Source organism: Palaemon carinicauda, chromosome 1 (genome assembly GCF_036898095.1).
Source record: "Palaemon carinicauda isolate YSFRI2023 chromosome 1, ASM3689809v2, whole genome shotgun sequence".
NCBI classification, from domain to species: Eukaryota; Metazoa; Arthropoda; class Malacostraca; order Decapoda; family Palaemonidae; genus Palaemon; species Palaemon carinicauda.
The window spans coordinates 26,965,261-26,989,555 of record NC_090725.1 but is presented as its reverse complement, the minus strand read 5'-3'; the positions used below and the strand labels follow the sequence as shown (position 1 = coordinate 26,989,555).

The 24,295-nt window shown below is 41.3% G+C and overlaps 1 protein-coding gene across 5 annotated transcripts in view; it reads right to left on the bottom strand.

Moving 5' to 3' along the window:
• Window positions 1-13,018, bottom strand: part of LOC137647330 (nuclear pore complex protein Nup98-Nup96-like) — a 180,651-nt gene extending 167,633 nt beyond the window's left edge. For 4 of the 5 annotated variants that reach the window (XM_068380746.1, XM_068380749.1, XM_068380733.1 and 1 more), the window contains exon 1: window positions 12,902-13,018. The gene's annotated coding sequence lies outside the window, so the exon portion shown is untranslated. The remainder of the gene's footprint in view (window positions 1-12,901) is intronic. The other variant, XM_068380740.1, reaches the window with a different exon arrangement.
• Window positions 13,019-24,295: the final 11,277 nt, after the last annotated feature.

Genomic DNA, 24,295 nt, shown 5'->3' with positions numbered 1-24,295 from the left:
AGTATACAGTACTAACGGCCTGTGCAATACAGTGTAATAGAGGTTGTTGTTTTGTATGAACACCTTCTGCTCCCTCGCAGAAAGCAATGGGGTCATGGACAGTAACTAGACATTTGCTCTGCAACTTGTCGTGAAAAGCCCATCTGAGAGAGGAGACGCTAGAAAGTCTCCATGCGTGAAGTCGAAGTGACTGCCCGGTCTTGTGGAAGATGTTCGTGTAGTTGTTAGAGTAGATCTGGTCGTGGAGGGAGTTCTCGGTAGATCTATTAGACGTTGCAAGAGGTCCGGAAACCACTCTGCATGATGCCATAGCAGAGCTACAAGGGGTATTATTACATCTTTGGACACTGGTTTTGTTGAGCAGTCTTCTCATCAGACAAAACGGGGGAAAGGCGTACACGTTGATATTGTCCCACCGTGATCGTGATCTCCCTGGGCGAGCCCATGTTCCTACTCGTCCTTGGATGGATGATGTCGGGGTGAGGTGGTGTTACACCTATCATCCTCTTTTTCTGTCTCTTAGTGATGACCTCCTTTACCTTCACTGCCACAAAGGGTAAGTTGGCTATATAAGAGTCAGATGGAATAGGACCTTCAGCAAGGAATCGGGGTGGAGGTGATCTGCGTACTTTTTCTGCCGTTGACTTCTTTCTAGGGTCCTGACTCCCAACTGATGAAATCAACGAGGGTTCCAGGGGTATCTTAGGGGTAGCCTTGACTGGAACAGTCGGAGGTTGTGACGGTCGAGGAGCCACGTTCAGAGATTTCAGGAGGGTGAAGATAAATGTATTCACCCATGGAGGAAGCTCTGATCCTTTAGGTAAACAATGAAATTTCCTAGGAGAGTGACCTTAGATGTCAGGATGCCTGAAGACTTTAAATCAATCAATCAACCCTAGGACAGTGTCCTTTAGGTGGAACTCTAGGAGCTCCAGTCAACAGAGGTGATAACCTCTGAGGCAGAAGAACACATTCTTTCGGACGCGAAGGAAGGTCTGGGCTAATAGGTACGTTAGCGAACCCAGAGAAGCACCTACGTCCGACGGGCAGAGGAGGCCTTTGAGTAGGAACTACTCTAGTTGGAGAACGTGTCACAGTGGGACGTATCTCCAGGTGCTGCGTAGGCAAACGCTTTGCTAAGACTCCCCAGGCAGTGAAAAGCAATGGAGTTTCAGCTGGACGCCTGTTTGAGGAATGAGCATTCTCCTCATCAGGGCAAGTCCGAGGTCGTTTGAAAGGTGGTCTTGTTGGGGGCCTATGCGCTGATGGACTGCGCATGCGCCTACCTCTACCTCTCTGTCTAGACTTTGATCACGAACACGCGGTTCATGATCGTGAGCGTCTAGCTCTTGTTCGAGAATGGCGTGAATGTCGCGAATGCCTGTATCGTGAACGGTACCCTCGCAAGCATGAACGCTACCTTCGTGAACAGGAGCGTCATTCTCGTGATCTAGGTCAAAAATATCTAGAACGCAAGCGTCTGGACCTAGTTCTAAACTTTGCTTGTTATAGTGTAGAACGCGATCGCGAGACTTGTCCTCGTGAAGAAGAACACCTTCGAGGAGAGCGTTAAGACCTGTGGTCTCGTGAGCGTGAGCGCCTTATAGAAAAAGAGCGTGTCCAGAAGGGCGAGGTGATGGCGATGCTTGTCCTTTGGCGCTGCTGATGGTGGGAGCACTGGTCCCCAGAAGATCTACACCTGCAACCTGCGGGTTCCTGTGGGGAGAAACAAAGGGTTGAAGGTTAGGGGATGACGAGGTTCCAGGATGGAGAGAGGGTTCGTCGTCAGCAGGGGGTCAGAGAGGCGAACGCAAGCGATTATCTCGTCCACGTGAGGAAGTGCAAAAGATCGACCTTGCATAGTTCCAGAGCGTGAAATGTCAACGGCTTCGGAGAAGGGTCCTTCCTGGCACCAAGCTGAAAAAGGCGCAGCAGCTCCTCCTTTTAAGGGGGTCCTGAAATCCCAAAAGACGACAACACACAAAGGAAATCTGAAAGGGAGAATGGCTCGTCAAAGGCTGGAGGAGAAATTGCTACTCAAGGGGGAAGCAACCGCCCCACCCAATACCTCAGAGGTTTCCAAGAAGTTAGTCGGTCTGCGCTCCTACTCGATCGTCCCTCAGAAGAGAACGAGCGAGAAGAAGCTTTAGAATGAGATTTGGGGGTGCGTGAAGAAGAAGAACGCGCTTTCCTCGACTTTGAGGGAGAAAGATCGCACTTCGACTTCTTCCTGCACCACACAAATTTTTCCCTTTGGGAAGCAGGCCACTCCCTACACTCTGCGCAGGGTGAACACCGCTGGCAGCGATGCCCTCTGCACGAAGAACACCGAGTGTAGGTTGGTCTCCAACGAGGACATGAAATTACCGCACATGGCACCCATCCGCCTTGGACACAATCACATGAAGGCGATCATAGAGAAAACATGCACACCTGAAAAGAAAGCAAAATTATATTTTCATAATAAAATAAATTTTTGAACATACTTACCCGGTAGTTATATATATAGCTTACGTCCCTGACGTCAGGGCAGAAATTTTAAAACTCGCGGCAATCGCAAATTGGATAGCCAGGTGTACCACCAGTGCGCCCTCTAGCCAGGTACCTGGAACCATTCCAGTGATTCCTCAGATCTTCCATGCCCATAGGTCTCTAGAGGGGAGGAGGGGGGAATTAAATTATATATAACTACTGGGGAAGTATGTTCAAAACTTTATCTTATTATGAAAATATAATTTTTAAACATCTGACTTACCCGGTAGTTATATATTTAGCTGATTGACACCTTTGGTGGAGGGTCAGAGACAGCCAACATTGTTGGAATTTTACTGAAGAGTTAATAAACAAACTTAAGGGTTCGTACCTGATAAGGAACCTGACTTCAATGAATCTCTGCCTCATTATGTCCGCTTTCCTTATGAGATCCAGCGATCCACCCAGGAGGCTTAACACCTCTAGGAGCTGTCAAATCGGTGTAAATACCTCTATGTGACAGGACCTCCTCCAATACCCTTGTTCCGGGCGCTCTCAAGAAACAAAACTGACCACCTGACAAAAATCAATGATTGTGGAAGACTGTCGACCAATCTCCACAAACAACCATAAAAATACAAAGTTCCAAGAGAAGAAAAGGGTATTAGGTTTAAAGGAACGTAGTGGTAGATCCTTCCCCCACTACTGCACTCGCAGCTACGAATGGTCCCAGAGTGTAGCAGTCCTCATAAAGAGTCAGGACACGTTTCAAATAATGTGAGGCGAACACAGATTTACACCTCCAAAAGGTTGTGTCCATAATGCTCTGCAAAGGTCTATTCTGCTTGAAGGCTACAAAAGTTGCTACAGCTCTAACTTCATGGGTCTTGACTTTCAAAAGTTTGAGGTCTGCTTCACTGCAATGTAAATGAGCCTCTCTTATTAAGAGCCTGATGAAGGAGGGTGCATTCTTCGACATCTGCAACGAGGGCTTTTTGACCGAGCACCAAAGAGCTTCTGACTTGCCTCATAACTCTTTCGTTCTGTCCAGGTAGAACTTCAGGGCTCTTACTGGGCACAGGACCTTCTCCAATTCCTCAGCAACCACATCCAAAAGATTCGGAATCTCAAAAGCCTTGGGCCAGGGTTGAGAAGGACGTTTGTTCTTGGCAAGCTTTGCTATCTCTAAAGCCAACGTTCTTACTAAAAGCATGAATCTCACTGACCCTTTTAGCTGTCGCCAGACTGACCAAGAATAGTCTTCATAGTGAGGTCCTTAAAAGAAGCTGAGTGCAAGGGCTCAAACCTGTCACTCATTAGGAACTTCAGGACTATATCCAGATTCCAGGCTGGCGATTCCTGGTGCCGTTCCTTAGATGTTTCGAGGGATTTGAGAAGATCCTGCAGGTCTTTATTACTAGAAAGGTCCAAGTTCCTGTGTCTGAAGATGGTAGCTAACATGCTCCTGTATCCCTTGACGGTAGAAGATGAAAAACGACTTTTCCTTCTAAGGAATAACAGGAAGTCAGCAATCTGAGTCAAAGAGGTACTGGACGAGGAAACAGAGTTGATTCAGCACCATTCTCTAAAAACCTCCCACTTGGATTGGTAAACCTTGATGGTAGAAGTCCTCCTTGCTCTTGAAATAGCCCTAGCTGCCTCCTTCGAAAATCCTCTTGCTCTTGTGAGTTTTTCGATAGTCTGAAGGCAGTTAGATGAAGAGCTTGGAGGTTTTGATGGTACCTTTCCAAGTGGGGTTGTTTGAGTAGATCTACTCTTAATGGAAGGCTTCTCGGAGTGTCTACCATCCATTCTAGTACCTCTGTGAACCACTCTCTTGAGGGCCAAAAGGGGGCCACTAGCGTCAATCTGGTTCCCTCATGTGACACAAACTTTTACATCACTTTGTACAGAATCTTGAAGGGAGGGAATGCGTACACGTCCAGGTGGGACCAGTCTAAAAGGAACGCGTCTATGTGGACTGCTTCGAGATCTGGTACTGGGGAGCAGTATGTTTCTAACCTCTTCGTCTTCAAGGTTGCGAACAGATCTAAGCACGGACGACCCCAAATACCCCACAGGTTCTTGCAAACCTCTTGATGAAGTGTCCATTCTGTGGACAGAACTTGACCTCTCCTGCTGAGGCTGTCTGCCATCACGTTCTTTTCCCCCTGAATGAACCTTGTTACAAGGGTTATCTTATTCTCTTTTGCCCAGATGAGAAGAACCCTCGCAGTCTCGTAAAGGGGCCTCGAGTGGGTTCCGCCTTGTTTGGCTACGTAGGCCAATGCTGTAGTGTTGTCGGCACTGACCTGCACCACTCTGTTCAATACTGCCCATTCGAAGCCTTTGAGGGCCAATAGGGCTGCTAACAGCTCCTTCTGGTTGATGTGGAGGCTCTCCTGATCTTCCGTCCACAGACCCGAGACTTCCAACTTGCCCAGTGTCGCTTCCCACCCCAAGTTTGAGGCGTCAGAACAAAACCCAAGGTCTGGGTTCCTCTGTTCCAAGGAGAGACCTTCTTGAAGTTTGCCCGGATCGTTCCACCACTGAAGGCAACTTCTTACGGATTCCGTAATGGGAATGCATTTCGTCTCTAGATCCTTTTCCTTGTCCCAATGACGATTGAGGTGGAACTGGAGAGGACGAAGATTCAGCCTTCCCAGGGAGACAAACTGCTCCAACGAGGAGAGGATTCCCAGCAGACTCATCCACTCTCTCACAGAACACTTCTCTTTCTTTAGAAAAGAACGAAGTTTCAGGTGGGCTTGCTCCGTCCTTGATGGTGACAGAAAAGCCCGAAAAACTCGACTCTGAATCTCCATCCCCAAAAAAAGGATCTTTTGGGATGGTATCAGGTGAGACTTGATCTGTTTATAAGAAGTCCCAGCTCTTCTGATAACCTCAAAGTCATTTGTAGATCCTCCAGGCAGCGATTGTAGGAGTGAGCTCTGAGTAGCCAGTCGTCCAGATACAGGGAGGCTCTGATACCTCCTGAGTGCAGCATGCTTGCTACATTTAGCATTAGTTTCGTGAATATCTGAGGGGCGGTGCTGAGGCCGAAACACAGGGCCCGGAACTGGAACAATTCCTTCTTGTAAACGAACCTCAGGTAATGCTTGAAACTCGGATGAATGGGGATATGGAAGTAAGCATCCTGAAGGTCTAAAGAGACCATCCAGTCGTCCTTTCTTACTGCTGCTAGGACAGACTTCGATGTCTCCATAGAGAGCTTTGTCTTCTGAACGAAAGCGTTGAGAGAACTTACTTCCAGGACTGGTCTCCATCCCCCGAGTTCTTGGGAACCAGGAATAAGCGGTTGTAAAAACCTGGTGACCGCACCTCTTGCACCCTCTCTATTGCCCCCTTCTCCAACAAGAGACATTTGAAGTTGCATAGCCTGCCTCTTTCACTCCTCTCTGTATCTGGCAGAGAGATCTATTGGAGCTACAGTAATACTAAAGGATGTTTCCCTATGAAAGGGATTTTGTATCCCTCCTTCAGTAATTGTACGGACCAAAGGTCTGCTCCCCTCTTCTCCCAGGCTCGCCAGAAGCTGTTCAGTCTGGCTCCTACTGCTGTCTGAAGGCGAATGCAGTCAGACTCTGCTTTGCCCTGGCCTGGAACCTCTTCTCCTTGCCCTCCTTCCCTCGGGTCTGGAACTGTCCCTACTGAATGTCTTCCCTCGAAAGGGCTGTGAAAACTTAGGGAATGGAGCTTCTTCCTTCGGCTTGCGGCTAAAGAAGGAAGTAAGTAAAACCTTCCTTGCCACCTTTGACACCAAATCCTGTGTGGCCTTTTAGGTTAAAGCAGAAGAAACCTCTCTGACCAACTCTTGCGGAAAAAGAGAGGAAGAAAGAGGTGCGTACAGCAATGCTGACTTCTGAAAGGGAGTAACCCCAATGGATAGAAAAGTACACATTTGGGCTCTTTTCTTGAGGACCCCCGCTGAGAAAAGGGCTGCCAACTCATTGGATCCATCCCTTACAGCCTTATCCATGCATGACATGATGTGGATGATACTAGCAGTGTCAACATCCTTTAAGGCAGACACCTTTTTCCCCAAGGCTCTCGGAGTCCAATCAAGGAAATTGAATACCTCAAAGGCTCTGAAGACGCCTTCGAGAAGATGGCCGTCCGACGAGGAGCGTCTACCAGACTTGAAAAGTCTCCCTGGGCAGAGGCAGGAACTCCCAAGCTGAGCACTTTTCCCGTCTCGTACCATACACTAGACCTGAAGGCCAGTCTAGCAGGGGGAAAAGAGAAAACCATCTTTCCCTGGTCCTTTTTGGACTGCATCCAGTCTCACAACATCTTCAAAGCTCTCTTTGATGATCTAGATAGAACCATCCTTGTAAAAAGACTCCTTCGACGCCTTCCCTAGCGTAAATTCTGAAGGCGGTGAACGAGGTGCAACAGGAATAAAATAATCCAGAAACTCTTCTGTAAAGACTCTCATGAGCTTAAGGTCAACCGAAGGATGAAGGGTCTTAGGATATTCTCCTTCCAAGGAATCCTCAAACAGTTCAGCAGGGGAAAGATGATCGTCAATCCTTTCCTCCGACAAAGCTCTAACTGAAGTAGAAGCGTCTTGGATATCAGGAGTCAACTCCTTACGATCGGAACCAAGGTGTCCACGATCTCGACGCTCGGTTCGACTGGCGTCCTCACAACGTCCAAAGCTTTGACATTCGGCGTCACGTTTGACTGCTTGACGCTCGGCGTCACGTCCTGCTTAACACTCGACGTCAAGTCTGGTTGCTTGACGCTCGACATCACGTCCTTCGTGACGCTTGGTGTCACGTCTGGAAGCTTGATGCTCAGTGTCACGTCTGGAAGCTTGACGCTCGACGTCACGCCTGGTAGCTTGACGCTCGACGTCAAGTCTGGTAGCTTGGACGCTCGACGTCAAGTCTGGTTGCTTGTTGCTTGACACTTGACGTCACGTCCAGCTTGACGATCGGCGTCAAGTCTGGCTGCTTGACTCCCGACGTCACGTCTGACTGCTTGACGCTTGGTGTCAAGTCTGGCTGCTTGACGGTCGGTGTCATGCGGATCAGTCTCTCGACGTTTAACAGGAGGATCCTTATTACGTCGTCCGGTGTCGTGTTTGATTGCTTGACGCTTGGCGTCATGACAACCATGCTCTCGATGCTTAGAAAGACACCGTCATCAAGAGCCTCTTGACTTATCGCCTTCCGACCCTTAGCGTCAAGAAGTTTCCTGACACTGGGGGTCTTGGCGAGCCACTCTCTTGTCCACAGGTTAATAGACTTGCATGAGAGAAGAGAGTTTCTGCTGCATATCTTGCAGCATACTAAACTTAGGGTCAACTTGTTGTGGTAAAACAGGAGACGTAACTTCTACCACAAACTCGCTCTCTACGTCACTCAATGAACGCGCAGAGCGTTCAAAGGACGACAACCAATCTGAAGGCGGGGGGAGAGCATTTACCGAGGTCATGTCAGTCTCAGGAAACTGTCCTATAACAGAAGGGGCTGGACACTCAGTATCCGATATCCTTACAGGACGCTTGGCAGGAGAGCCTTCTTCGGAAGAAGGAAAACGCTCTGGACTGCTCCAATGACTACAACCAGGAGCTTGCGGTGTCATGTCATGTCGCTGATCGACAGTATCCATCTTCCTCTTCAGAGGACTGGAAGCTTGACGCCAGCCCCTTCTGGGTGCTGCGTCATCCGAAGATGATGAAAAAACTTTCACCTCACCTTTCCCATGGTGAGGGCAAGCGTCCCGTGAAACGTCAACGGGAACGCTTGAGCGGACGTCTGCTCGGGCGTTAACGCCTCTCGTTTCCTTTCGCCAATCGACATTCCTTCTCCCAGGGGTTGGGGAGCTTGGAAGAGGTCAAGGCTAGAACGTCAGGTCCGATCAGACGCACCCTCCACTGCACTTTTAGCACTAACACTAGCCCTTTTTAATTCCTTCACATCGAACATCAACTGGGTTCTGTCCGCCGTAAGCAATTCAACTCTTGCGCCCAGAGCTTCAATGGCTACCATCATATCCTTTAGAGATGGTTCATCAGCAGTAACAGTAGTGGGATCTGTAACTACCACTACAGGGGAAGGATTAGGTTCAATGACACGGGAAGAGGAATAATCTCTAGACGAATGAGAAGAACTCCGTCTAATCCTATTTCTCTCAAGTTTACGAGTGTAGCTGTCAAATTCCAACCACTCACTCTCAGACAACAAAATACATTCATCTCAACGATCCCCCAACTCACAAACTTTACCTCTAAATTTATTACAAACGGAGTGGGGATCGAACAGAAGCTTAAGCAATACGGGTCTTACACCCTCTCATACACACTCTATAAGATTTAGGAGGGTCAGCCATTTTGAATATTTAGAAGTGACCAAATGAGCAAGGGTCAAAATAACAAAAATTCAAAAGATGTTCAAGAAAATACAAAAATAAGTCCAAATGAGCAAAAGCCAATAACCAAATAGTACATCACCAAGATAACTGATATAATCCAGGTTAACAACAAGTGAAATATCCAACGATGTCGCCGGTGTGGAGGCAGGGAAGATCTTTTGAATCACTGGAATGGTTCCAGGTACCTGGCTAAAGGGCACACTGGTGGTACACCTGGTTATTCAATCGGCGATTGCCGCGAGTTTTGACATTTCTGCCGTGACATCAGGGACATAAGCTATATATATATAACTACCAGGTAAGTCAGATGTTTAAAAACCAAAAGTACAACAGTCAGGGAGAGAGAGGACATGTCTGATCTCTAACGAGCCAAAAGAAAAAGTGATGTCTCACTGCTGTGAGTATATATATCGGCAGCTGGGTAACCCCTGCCCTACCACTCAAGCGGTTAGGCAGGGTTTCCATCTCGCAAATAAATCTAATGGCTCCCTTCCAGCTACGCTTTGAGATAATCCACATAAATAACGGATGGTTTTTTAGTATAGGGAACAAACGCCTTTTTAAAATTATGACAACCAAATTCCTGCCAAGCTGAAAACACACTCCTATTAAAGAACGAGGGTCTGTATTTTTGCAGGAGCAACCACCATTTCTTATACTAATAGATGGGAGGACTGGAGGGGGGCATTCATCACCTTGTAGCCCAATATGGACATGGCATCCTGTCAGTGTAGTTAGAACATCTTTGTTCGTGAATAATATACAGCAGCAAATCAATCAACAAAAACAGCATAGACAATGAGATATAAATTCTTATTTCCTAATGCATGAGAGCACCAACCAAAGTAGGGCGCTGTGCACCTTACTACATTTGTTTTGGGTTTCCCTTCAATCTAAAACCTTGATTTCCCAAAGGGGTCAACCAGCAACTATTATATACTACAGTATAGTGTTTAGGAAGAAAAATACGTAGTTTGTGTAAAAAATTGGTAAGAATTACATAATACACACAGTAACCTATTGGAAAAATACCTTAATCCATACAACTTGCAAATACCTAAAGAATCACACTATTACTGGGTAAAGACATACAGTTCTAAGTAAACTTTCAACTGAACTGAAAATTAAGTTTAGTCTAAGGCTATCTAGATTATACAAACCTAACATGGCACGGTATTTTACATTGTACTCTATTGAAAAATAATTTCTTAGAATCATATCTATACAATAAAGTAATGTGATCTGTTAGGTAGTAGGTTGGCCAAGGCACCAGCCACTTATTGAAATACTACCGCTAGAGAGTTATTGGGCTCTCTGACTGGCCAGAGTACTACATTGTATCCTTAAGAGCCTTTGTAAATCAGCGGCAAGTTCCTCATGCGTTGATTAAAAATGGACATCAACTAACCTAAATTTTTCCCCCTAACCTAACCTACAAGCCATGCCCTTACCTACATACCAAATGGGGGGGGGGGGCGGCCCCTAGTCCACGCACTCCCCCCCCCCCCCCCCCCCCCGGCAAACCCACCTCCCCTACACTGCCATATTCTAAGTTAGTCATAATAATACATACAGGTGGCTGTTATCATACATACACCCCGATCCCTATCTCTGATTATAGCTCATTTCTCCTTTGCCTACACATACACAGAATAGTACAATACTACATACGGTACATCTCAGTAAATACAGTATCTGAAACTTCAATTTCTAGCCCAACAGGAATTTGCTATAAGAAATGAATGACAGTTGCCATTTTCCCATGGTTCTCTGTATGTGTAAATAATGGAATCTGGGGTAAAATATCTTACATCTAGATCTAATAAAATGTGAATACCAATACCATTATCTTAGTCCATTGTTTACTTTTGGAACACTGTTGATGGATGTGCGATGCCTTGTTCAAAATTACTTGAAGATTTCATATTTTATGTAGACCCATGATGTCATCATGAGCCGACTTTCAAAATTATGGACACAGAAAGGTCTGCTATGCTGTGTGACAAGTGGCAGCACAGGAAATGTGATAATCACATTGGTGTATCTTGAACTGATTAATGGGCAGCTGTGAAAAGTGGTATTTCCAAAGACTAGATTGTGTGCACTGACACACCAACTTACCAAGACCAGCTCATATTCAGATGGGACTAGAACATTATAATGAAGAAAGGTTTTCCAAATTCCAGCCTAAACTACCCATGCCTTGAAGAGTTGCAGACTCAACAACTCAGCCTAAACAGTCTGTTCCCAAGGACTGGGAAAGATAACTCATATAAAAATGGTTTGGGGTTATATGTATGATAGCGGCCACCTGCATGTATTATTATGACTAACTTGGAATACGGCAGTATAAGGGGGGGTCGCTGGGGGTGTTAGCCCCCCGTTAGGTATGTAGGTAAGGACACTGCCGGTAGGTTAGGTTAAGGGGGAACGTTAAGGTTTGTTAATGTCCATCTTTAATCACACATGAGGAACTGGACGCTGTTATATAAAGGCTTCACTGTTTATGCCAATAATCATGGTCATATATTGGAAAGGAGCCTTTGTAGTTTGTTGGCCAATGAAAAACCACATTTTACAGACACAAGAACATCACCTAACCGAATGTTTCGTACTTAACCTAACCTAAGGTTCTCCACCTAACCTAACCTAGGAGCTGTATCCTTAGACTGCCGTTGTGACGGTCTGAACGATCCCCGGGCTCAGAATTCTCCTTGACATTGTATAATGGTTCTTTTCCGCCATTAGCTCGCTTCGCTCGCATGAAAATAAAACATCAAGCTCGTATGTACTGGCAAGCGGTAATGTTGAGCTGTGCACGCTAACATTACAGGAAAATAAAACATCAAGCTCGTATGTACTGGCAAGCGGTAATGTTGAGCTGCGCACGCTAACATTACAGGAAATTAAAACATCAACTTCGTACGCACTGGCAAACGGTAATGTTCGCGCATGCGCAGATTATCAAGGAGAATTCTGAGACCGGGGGATCGTTCAGACCGTCACACCGTATTCTTATCTTACCCTGTCCCAAAGAACTACATTCACCCCATTGGAAAAAATAATAACCAGTAAGAAAAAGTGTGGTTCATGTATTTGGCTAAAAATTAAGCATCATTTATTCATCTAAAATTTTTTTCCTACTTTAGACTGGTTTTCAAGGTTTTTTTTTTTCTTTTTTAGGATATAGGCCAACATTCTCTAACGATACCAGTATTGCTATCAAATCAAGTCAAAAGCAGCCTGAGAGTCATCTAGCCATTAATTGCATTAAATCGCATTCGGCCACTTTCATTTTTGTCCCAAGTACCTAAGACACTACGGCCTGTGTAAATAACTTTTGACAAGTGTTAAATAGGCTATAAATTGGCAAACTATACTCATAAATATACCAATGAGACACAGAATTTTAAGAACTAGGACTCTACCCCTTGTCTTATAATTAATTTCGCTGAATTTTTCTTATTATTATTATTATTATTATTAATTGGTAAGCTACAACCCTAGTTGGAAAAGCAGGATGCTATAAGCCCAGGGGCCCCAACAGGGAAAATAGCCCAGTGAGGAAAGGAAATAAGGAAAAATAAAATATTTTAGGAATAGTAACATTAAAATAAATATTTCCTATTTAAACTATGAAAACTTTAACAGAACAAGAGGAAGAGAAACTAAATAGAAAAGTGTGCTAGAGTGTACCCTCAAGCAAGAGAACTCTAACCCAAGGCAGTGTAAGACCAAGGAATGGCTTAACCTAGCCTATTTCCTTTCCTCACTGGGCTATTTTTCCCTGTTGGAGCCCCTGGGCTTATAGCATCTTACTTTTCCAACTAGGGTTGTAGCTTGGATAGTAATAATAATAATAATAATAATAATAACGACGAAGGAATGGCTTAACCTAGCCTATGGTATTATGGTAGGCACTTGTATACAAGGCGCGCCAATTCAAACGAGGCCTTTTATTTCAATAAAACCATCATGATGCCTACAACCATTAAACATTCACTTATCTACTGTAACAATTACATACCTGGTAGCTGTTCTACCTTAATCTAGACGATATTATCCAAATCCACCATAAATACGTGATGTTTTCGTTTCCGTTGCTTCAAGTGCACACACACAACGTGTCGTAACCGAAAACTAAACATGGCAGACATGCATCATGTTCCAGGGTTGCCAGATTATTTCAACTGGATTATCGTACATGAGCCTTAAAATTGTCGTTTTTTCAACCATAATTATCGTACACAGTTTCAAAATAATAATTAGGGAGTTACATGATCGACTTATTTCAAAATAATTTAGTATAATTGTTTAATTAAACACATATGTATATACCTAAGGTATGTATCGTACATCGTACTGGACCTAAAATAATCGTACATGTACGATAATTATCGTACGAATGGCACCCCTGCATGTTCCCTACCTTCATCAGGGTTGCCAGGTTTTCTCAACGAGAAAAGGCCAACTTCTAATCAACCACAGCTTTAAAAGGCCAACCCATTATTAGAAAAAAGGGCCAAAAATACAGTATTTAAAGCCCAATTTTTTCATAATGTTACTAATGGCCAACCAATTTCAAAAAGGCCAAACTTGAGGTTTTTTGGCCTGAAAAAAGGCCAACCTGGCAACCCAAACCTTCATACTTCATAGTACCTTATTGGTATGAAATAGCTCAATTTATAAGACTTAGGTTCATTTTTATGAATACTCAGGTTTTTATTCAATGCAAATTTTTTTCTTTTATGAATAATACATTCATGACATTAATATTTTTCCTTTAAAGAGATACAAGATTGGTGTTTTACTTTACGACATGTTTCAAACGGTTTGGCCCCCTGAGGAAATCTTGCTACATCAAACACCAAGTAAAACCTCCATTGTGGTGAAAAGTTGAGAATTTAGAGTTTAGCTTTGTGGTTTTTATTCATTTAATATATATAAAATGTGGTCCGTTATCATATCCTAAATTGGAACACTTTCCTACCAATGCATGATTGAACTTGACGCAAATAAGTAAAAAATGTGACAGCCATGTCACTCGGTTTATGCACCATTACTGATATGATAAACATTATCGAAAGGAAGAAAACGTCATTTAAGCGATATGTTAATCTCACTTTAAATCGTTTCCCTAGGATATACAAAAAGATTTGCTATGAGTTTGAATATGTAATAAAAAAAAAGAGCTTCGGTGTTTTATTGAGGGAAAGTGATACTGTAGGTGGAGCGAGATGAAATGTGTGTATTATATACAGTAGGCCTATATCCCTTTGCTAATGAAATTACCGTTGATATTCTGCATATATACTCTAGAATAATAGTTATCACATGACCTCATTTAGTTATCGTTGTTATTTTATGGTAAGCATTATCACACCATATAAACTTTCCATGTCATTATGTCATGCAACCTTTGATCATACTTGTATTACGTACAAGACATCCGAAAGACTAGATAATAAGGCTTTCAAGAAGAAACTGAAGACGTTCTTGTTTTCTTAGTGAATGTAACAAATAACGTGGAATACATTGTGCGATACTCCAAATACCTAAAAGAAAAAGAAATAAAAAAAAATAGTATGCGGCAAACAGATCTTTAAGTCCTGGGGTGCGAAATAGGACTAGGAAAACATTAAAGTGAGATTGGCGATAAAAAGTAGTTGGAATTGTAATTATTACATTTCAAAAACATTAATTAGGAAATATTCAATTACTATGTAGACATCATATTCTATACGACTGAAAATAACCAGTTACATTACCTTTTCTATACTCAACCACTGCAAATTTTCACAATTCAAATTCACAATTCACACTGAGGGTCTCTGTAAATTCTTTAAGTGAATAAACAACGTATTAACGGACCTGCCTCTTATATGTGTAAGCCTATCTAAAGACAAAAACATACACATAAATGTTGAAGTTTCAGAGCATACTAAGCACGTCAACATAGGCGACAGTTTTGAAGAGGGTTAAGTCATGTTGCGTGCTCGATCGTATATATATCTGCAAGATTTTAACGCAACATGGTGAAATATCTTTTAAAGCAGTTTCGTGCAGTTACGCCTAGCAAGGGTTGCCTTGATGACGTCATGTTGTGATCACTTGTAAACAAATATATTGCCTCATCGTGGTGAAATAATAATTCCCCCCCCCCTCTCTCTCTCTCTCTCTCTCTCTCTCTCTCTCTCTCTCTCTCTCTCTCTCTCTCTCTCTCTCTCTCTCTCTCTCTCCCTCCGTCCAGGGTGACCAGTTTTAGACAATTGAAATAAGGAACACCTAAATCAAGGGGGTATAAGTGATTTTCCGTTGCAGGGGACTAAAGATTTAAATAACATTGGACACCCACCCACCCACCCCCCTCTCCCAAAACTACGATCAAACACTTTAAGCCCGGAATTATATAGGAAGTGACGCAAAACGAGAAAAGGAAACGGCAAAATGTAAAGCATCTCATGCCACATGTCACACAAGCGTAGGCCTATGCTCACTTTTGTTGGTTATTGACAAAATGGATTCCTTGGATGATGACACACTGGTTGTATTGGTTTTATTGAAGCAAAGGAAAATATAGTCTAATTTTGTATAAAACATGGAAAAGTGAAATCAAGGCTGAGAAAGTACAGTATATAACCCATTTTCGTCAATTTTATTATTCAGAGCAAAGACAAACACACTGGGCTTGATATATATATATATATATATATATATATATATATATATATATATATATATATATATATATATATAGATATAGATATAGATATAGATATAGATATAGATATAGATATAGATATATATATATATATATATATATATATATATATATATATATATATATATATATATATATATATATAAGACACCAAGGTGGAGATATGAAGTGTGTATTCTGTTATGTAGAAGAGAATGCGATTATTAATATTACTAGCTAAGCTATAACCCTAGTTGGAAAAGTAAGATGCTATAAGCCCAAGGGCTCCAACAGGGAAAAATAGCCCAGCGAGGAAAGGAAAAACCGAAATAAATAAACGATAAAAGAATTAATGAGAAATTAGAATAAAATATTTTAAAAACAATAACATCAACCACTTTATGTTATATTGTCCACAGTATAGTGATAAAAGAAGAAAACAGTAGAGCTCCAACAACCGTATGAAGAAGATAGTGCACAAACAGTTAGGGAATTCCTTTTCTGTGAAGAAAATATTGAAAGTAAGAAAAGTGTACTACAACAAATGTGGATGAAAAGAGAAAACTGGTGAAAATAAGGAACACACAAAACTAAAGGACACAAGAGGTGCACAAACAGTTAGGAAATTCCTTTTCTGTGAAGAAAATATTGAAAGCAAGAAAAGTGTACCACAACAAATGTGGATGAAAAGAGAAAAACTAGTGAAAATAAGGAACACACAAAACTAAAAGACACAAGAGGCGCCGATGCAAAGGCGAAGCCTCGACCTGAACCTGAGCTGTTGGTGTGATCATCTGTGATGAGTATTGTCTATTGAGGAAAAAAAAATGTTACCTGATGGAATTTTCATTTTAAGGCATGTACAGCAATTTGTAGAATATAGAAATAAATTTTTGATGGCATTTGTGGACTATGAAAAAGCCTTTGATAGTGTGCACCAGCCAATTTTGTGGAGAGTCCTGCATTATTATGAAGTTCCTCTTAATTATGTAAATTTGATTAAGTCTGTTCATGAGCAGAGCAAGTGCAAAGTTAATGTGAATGGATTCCTATCAAATGAATTTCAAGTGAACAGTGGAGTACTCCAAGGGAATGTGCTATCACCTATGTTGTTTATCCTCCTTGTAAGGACAGCAAGATAAGTAGAGAGACACTGACGGTTCTGTTGGTGGATTTAGACCAACTAGGCAAGACATCTTCAGAGAGAGAGAGAGAGAGAGAGAGAGAGAGAGAGAGAGAGAGAGAGAGAGAGAGAGAGAGAGAGAGAGAGAGAGAATTTGCTGGATAACTCATATAAGAAGCATACAAACTTGTGATGAAAGAATCTAACTCTCAACTTTCCTTCAAAAGAGAAAAGGGTGACTCTCCTCTTCAATAAAGTTCCTTTCTGAGCGGAGGTTTTTTCTTCAGGAGGCACTGAAGAACTCACACTATAGTCCATTTCTTTTAGAGATGCATATTTGCACCGACTCGCAGCGGTGCCCTTTTAGCTCGGAAAAGTTTCCGGATCACTGATTGGTTGGACAAGATGATTCTAACCAATCAGCGATCAGGAAACTTTTCCGAGCTAAAAGGGCACCGCCGCGAGTCGGTGCAAATATGCATCGCTAAAAGAAATGGACTTATAGTTTATAGGTTTACCGTCAACCTGTAATCATTTAATTATTGAATTTATCTTAGTACCTTTTCATCCACATTTGGTCCCCATTCTCTATCTCCATAAATGTCAAGTCATGACAATGATAAAAATAGCTATATTTATTATTGTCATTATTTTCATCATCGTAACTTCCCGTATATTAAGTCTTTCATAGGCTAAATAGCAGGCGTGCACACACGAAGGGCACCAGCCACCCGTTGACATACTACCGCTAGAAAGTTATTGGGTCCTTTCACTGGCAAGACAGTACTACAATGGATTCCTCTCTCTGGTTACGGCTCATTTTCCTTTTGCCTACACATACACTGAATAATCTGTCCTATTCTTTACATATTCTCCTCTGTCCTAATACACCTGAAAATACTGAGTGGACCAAACAATTTTTCCTCGCTCAAGGGGTTAACTACTACAATGAAATTGTTCAGTGGCTACTTTCTTTTTGGTAAAGGTAGAAGAGACTCTTTAGCTATGGTAAGCAGCTGTTCTAGGAGAAGGACACTCCAAAATCAAACCATTGTTCTCTAGTTTTGGATAGTGCCATAGCCTCTGTACCATGGTCTTTCACTGTCTTGAGGTAGAGTTCTCTTGCTTGTGGGTACACTCGGGCACACTGTTCTATCTTATTTTTCTTCCTTTTTTTTATTTTTATAGTTATATATGAAGGATTTTTTTGGTGTTGTTACTGTTCTAAAAATGCTTTATTTAGGTTGTTAATTACTTCTCTTGCAGTGTCCCTATTTCCTTTCCTCACTGGGCTATTTTCCCTGTTGTTGCCCTCGTGCTTATAGCTTCCTGCTTTTCCAACTAGGGTTGTAGCTTAGCAAGTAACAATAGTAATAATAATAACAACTGTGTGTGTGTGTTTCGATACGGTCATGGGCTCTGTTTACAGTTAACATGATGTTATATTTGCATTTTGGATGTCCATTTACCGCCTATACATTTCCTTTCTTTTTTAATCTTTCGACTGTAATGACTCTATTGATAATTCAGTTAGACTTAGATATCTGAGCTTCGGAGAGAGACCATGGCAGACAAGGTCATGTCAGCTATATCTAAAAGGACTATTAACATTATCTAATAAAACCAAATAATAACCTAACCTCATATAACCGGCATCCCTGTGCTAATCAGCCTTATCACATTTGACACCCTGTTCTTATTTCAAATCAATTTATTGTTAAGAAAATACGAATAACCCAGTTTTAAAATACTAAACTCTAGATCTGATTAGAAAAACTACATTTTGAACCAGAAGTTAATGGTTTGTGATGTGCTGTAATACTTACGAATGCTAGCTGAAGTGTTTGACCGGAAAAGAATAGACCTTGAAACCTCGACGTTCGTGATATACATCTACACATGTGTAAGCTGCAATTGATAACATAAAAGCTTTAGTTTATGGAAGTGTCAACGAATACGAAAGAGTCCCTTTTTATAGCCACAGCTTAAGAGCTGACACAAATAGTCTCTCATCTACACATTCATCTCCACTGCTATCTTTACACAAAGGGGTCGATTGCCTGATGCTATAACTTCTGCTATTTCTTCTGACCAAGCCCTCTTCAATCTCTCCTCCTAAACCATCGTTACTTCACACCAATGGCGTCTCAATCATGACTCTCTTTCCATGTCCGTAATCCATGTCCTTCAAATTTCTACATGCGTCAGCCTCACTCATAGAGAGATTAGGTCCTTCAAATTTCCTTTTAACATCCTCATTCCTGTGTGTTCTATTATTATTATTATTATTATTATTATTATTATTATTATTATTATTATTATTATTATTATTATTATTATTATTATTACTATTCAAGCTACAACCCTAGTTGGAAAAGCAAGATGCTATAAGCCCAGGGCTCCAACAGGGAAAAATAGCCCAGTGAGGAAAGGAAATAAGGAAATAAATAAATGAAGAGAACAAATTAACAATAAATCATTCTAAATTAAGTAACAACGTCAAAACAGACATGTCATATTTAAACTATTAACAACAACAAAAACAAATATGTCATAAATAAACTATAAAAAGACTCATGTCCGCCTGTTCCTACTTCTTTCACTAATGCCCACATTTCTTAACCATACACCATCAATCATCTAATTATATTATAATATTTTTTTTTTCAGTTCATTTTGGCCTTTTTTGTCACGGGCTACCTATTCTACCTCCCTCATTCCTCCCAGGTTGCATTAAACCTACTTTCGAACCAAGTTTCACAAACACCCCCACCCCCTTCTCGGCTTGAAGTAGATCCCAAGAACTTGAAATTATCTACCTATTTCAAATTGAGGCCTTTGCTGTATAAATATTTTATATTCTTCCTACTTGATTGACGAAATGACTTGTCATACCCACCTTAACTTCATGCTACCCAATTCAAGAGATTCATGCCACCCTCTTACCCTACGTTTACGTTGTTGGGTGGAGGGATTCGCCTTTCCATCGGCACCTCCTTGGTTTTCTTCTTTATTCTAATTCTTCTATTTTCTTCTCTCTTTTTTTCCCCACATTTGATAGATATATTCTTTTCTTTTCTCTATTCCTTCTTTCTTGAACAGCACGTTTCCTATTATCTTCTTCTTTTCTTCTTCATACGGCTATTGCAATTCCACTATTTTTCTTCTTTCGTCGCTTCTCCGCAATCATTCTTCAGTCTGTTATAAACACCAGATCATTTGTATATAACACTTCCGATAGATTTTCATTCCTATTCTCATTACTCGTGACATCCATGACCAGCGCAAATGAAAAGGGGTTAAGTGCCGATCCTTGAGTAAAGTCACTCTAATTTCAAACTTGAAATGGTTTCTCCGAGTCTAAAAAAGGCAAAGCAAAGCTTCCAATTGCCTTCCAGCCTCTTTTTCTGTAAATCTCATAACAAAGGCATCATACAATACAGTACTCCATACTAACTCCCATCTGCTTAATAGTATTTTCCATCACATTTATTCTTGTACATTTAGCATTATTTTTTTTTTTCTACTCCTATCTCAAGTATCCCTTCTTCCCCTCTATAAAAGTACCTTTATCATTTCTATTTGCACCTCTAGTAGACCTCGTACTTTGCCCTTCTGCATTTTACTCACATCCCTCTTTACCTCTTCGACAGTCCCTTCACCATCCAAAAATTACCCTCTTTCATTTTCTGTTTAAACGATGTTTATTCATAGTCTGCTCAACTCTTCATGCCATAGCTGTATTCTTAAGCATGGTAATTCCTTCGCTATCTATAAGACACCTAATTGACCTAGATCTATCTTTGCTTTTTATTGAGTTCAAGATTTTGTAAATAGACTTTTTAAAAAAAAAAAAAAACTTCAATTCAATTTCTATTTGACTCCGTGTTCCACCACTCATACAATATCAATGACAATATACCTTGACAAACAAGTATTAATATAGACAAATCTTATACGATGGAGTTGCACTGGTATGGCCACTGTGAAGAATTTTCTTCACTCTTCTTCTTTCAATCATATTTTTAACTCTATTGTACTAATACTATAGTTACCCCTTTAACATTCTCTCCTGTATTTAGTTTTCTTTAAAGAAACATAGGGAGAACTATTCTAAACTAAAACTTGTTGACAGTGGCGCACGCCATGCTCGTGACGTCACAGCGTAGATACGCACAACAAAGGGCCTTAGTAACCCTGGCGTATGTTGGTTCTTTCCTTAAAGTACGTGGGTCGAGATTAAATTGAATTGAGATTGAATTTTGATATACATTTCAATACTGCTGAATTAGTGCATCTTATATTTCCCAATACCAATTAAGGTTTGTTAATTTTAAGATGTATGCCCATCGCACCAGTCCATTGCTAATTAACCATTTAAACTATTAATTTCTAGCAAGCCAGAATAGGTAGAATTGTTGTATATATAAACTCCCTTAGAGCAGCAAGATTTCTCTAAAGTATTTAGTACAAAATCCTGCCTCCTCTGCACTCCTTGCAACAATATATTGCCCTGTCCTGAAGTCCCGATATGGCACCCCAATGGATCCGTGCGCATCATGCTCCTCATCTGTCTGGAAAGGTGAAGCCAGGTGATCTCCTCGAGCTTAGTGTCGGGCCCATTCGATTAGAAGCCGCCCTGGCCTACTGACCTGCCTGGTCAGTGAACCTGTGCACCTCTGGCTCACCCCCTCTCCCAAAACGCGACTCACCAAGGAGTTCTGTGACTGCCGGCTGGAGACAGTGAAGGAGTGGAACCTGGAAACCTATTGCCACAAACGAGGATTCTTGGGGTGGGCCAGTAAAGAGCGCAAAGTGCAACCAGGTCAACAGCCATCACGGGCATAGGACTAATCTTCAAAGGAGTGCAGGTACTACATTAATGGCCATTTAGTTATCCCCCATTTTCTAGCTTAGACTAATTTTAACTTGCTTAGAATAACTGGCTTTTACACTATTCGGACTGTGTGCGATGGGATTGTGTGTAAATATTTTTCATGTTATTATTTCTTGCTTGGAGACTAGCACAGTCTCTGGGTCACATGGGCCACGTGTTCGACCCCATTTTGATTATTAATTATTGCAGACCACGTGTCTAACCCATCATTTTTATTATTTTAAATTGCTTTCAATTTGCATTTCTTTTGATATTTTGTCTTTGTTAAGATGTCCGTTTTCTTTTAATGTAAATTTGTGAATAAATCAATATTAGGTTAATTAAACCTCCTTAGTATTTTTGCTCCCTCATTTATTTTAATGTGTGAATTGAATAGTTGATCACGGGACAAAATACCCAATATTCAAAGAGTAAACCTAAGTAAGTCTATAGGTGGTAACAGCGAGGAACTTTGCATTAATATATTTGCTTCGAAGGTAAAGATCCTTATCTTTAAACTTTTAAACTACTTTACATCACTGCTCCCATTTTGGATTTGTCTAATTACATTAACGTAAAACACCTGTCCAGCATCTCATTGGGTTAGCTGGGACGGAGTCGGAACAGAGCCTGAGAATGAGATGACTATAGACCTGACAAAGCTAGAATAGGCCATAAATTATTTCTAATTCTACGTGTGGAGTTCTCCGGTCTCTGGACAGTAAAATTTCCCCTTTTGTATTTAAGAGTGATGGTTAGTGAATTGTGACAGTAAAGTATTAGCAGGGCGTTTGTGCCCCGAGAGTAAGTGCTCATTATCCTCCCCTGTTGAACTTTATGTAACTGTCATAAGGAGACTTTCCCGGACTAAGTTCCCACTCAGAACACAAAAAATTGTCCACAGCCACATAGGATCTGCTTCTATTTTTCATTTAATTAAAGCTGCATGAAATATTAATCTTACATACTCAATTGTTTTGAGAATCCTATTTCTTTTACCAACATGTACATTCACTTTAACAATGTATACCTTGTCTGTAATAAACTGACCTACTTATGAGAAATTTTATAATTCTAATATGAAATCAAGGCTTCAAAATACCACCTTGACAAGAAAGAATTTCTTTTTACACTGAACACCAGACGTATATTCTCTCTCGTAGCCACATTTCTAAACCTATGGTAAGGAATACGTTAAAGGGAAGAACAGGGACGGTCCCCTGCCTGGTAGAGCATGATCTGCAAGGTAAGGAGGGAATGAATTTCTGTTGTTTTTCATGACTTCTGGCCAACTAGATCAGGGTAGGTGGAGTCCAAAGGGTGAAAAGTCATGAAGAGAAACATATTTCAAGGAGTAACTAACTAACCACTGTACTGTAATTGTTCAGTGGCAACTTTCCCATTGGTAAGGGTAGAAGAGACTTCAGCTATGGTAAGCAGCTCTTCTAGGAGAAGGACACTCCAAAATCAAACCATTGTTCTCTAGTCTTGGGTAGTGCCATAGCCTATGTACCATGGTCTTCCACTGTCTTGGGTTAGAGTTCTCTCGCTTGAGGGTACACTCGGGCACACTTCTATCTAGTTTCTCTTCCTCTTGTTTTGTTAAAGTTTTTATAGGAAATATTCATTTTAATGTTGCTACTATACTTAAATACTTTTCTTTTTCTTTATTTCCTTTTCTCACTGGGCTATTTTCCCTGTTGGGGCCCCTGGGCTTATAGCATCCTCCTTTTCCAACTAGGGTTGTAGCTTAGCATTTAATAATAATAATAATAATACAAATAATGCCGCAAACAACTTACAGATTTATTTGACTTTGATAAGTTACTGTAGTTATATTGGTTCGTCTATAGCATAAGTTGCTCCCCCACTGATTGAATGAAGTTCCATTCTTTATGATTCTGGTAGTCTCCTTTTTTTTTAACTTGACAAAACTAGCTGCTAAGGAGCAAAATACGCAGCGAGCATTTTGTTCAACGGTCGTTTCTAGAACTTTTCGTTGTCTCAGTTTACAATGAATGAACAAATGAATAAATGAATGATTTGAAGTTCTCTGGCATCCTGACATCGAAGGTCATTGACGCCGATATCGTTTATTGTAAATAAAGATTAAAAGAATATTCAATTAAAACCCAGAAAAGTAAATGTGTTCACGGAGAAACTTGTGACAAGTGCAAACATTTGTTTTACTTGTGTTAATTTATTTGATGTACTTAGAATTAGTTTCAAAGCACAAATCGTGGCACAAACGCAGGCATACATACACGTTAGAAATTAGGCCTAAGTAATCCCAGATAGAATCTAATCAATCTGTATATACGTTGTGATATAATCCACGCAATAAACTTCCGAAGTCCTTAAGATACCCATCGTAAAAAGAAAATGATAGCTCCGTAGAGAAAAGTTACAACATTCTTATCAAAGAACAATAAATACTCTGTGGCGGTCTCTATTACTTTATTACATTCGTTCGTTCGTTTGAGATTGCCTTGCCCAAGGTCTATATATGCCTTGCCTATAGCAATGTCTGTCTGTATAGATTGCCTTACCTTGTGTAAGAACCGGGCTCTTGCCGTTGGGCAGCCCAGAAATATAGATGAGGGCAGAGATACGCTTGTGCCTATAGCAAGACACGGGCTCTTGCGTTGGCAGCCCATAAACTATATTAAATAACAACTCCCTCCTCCCCAACATACCTCACCTCTCTCTCTCTCTCTCTCTC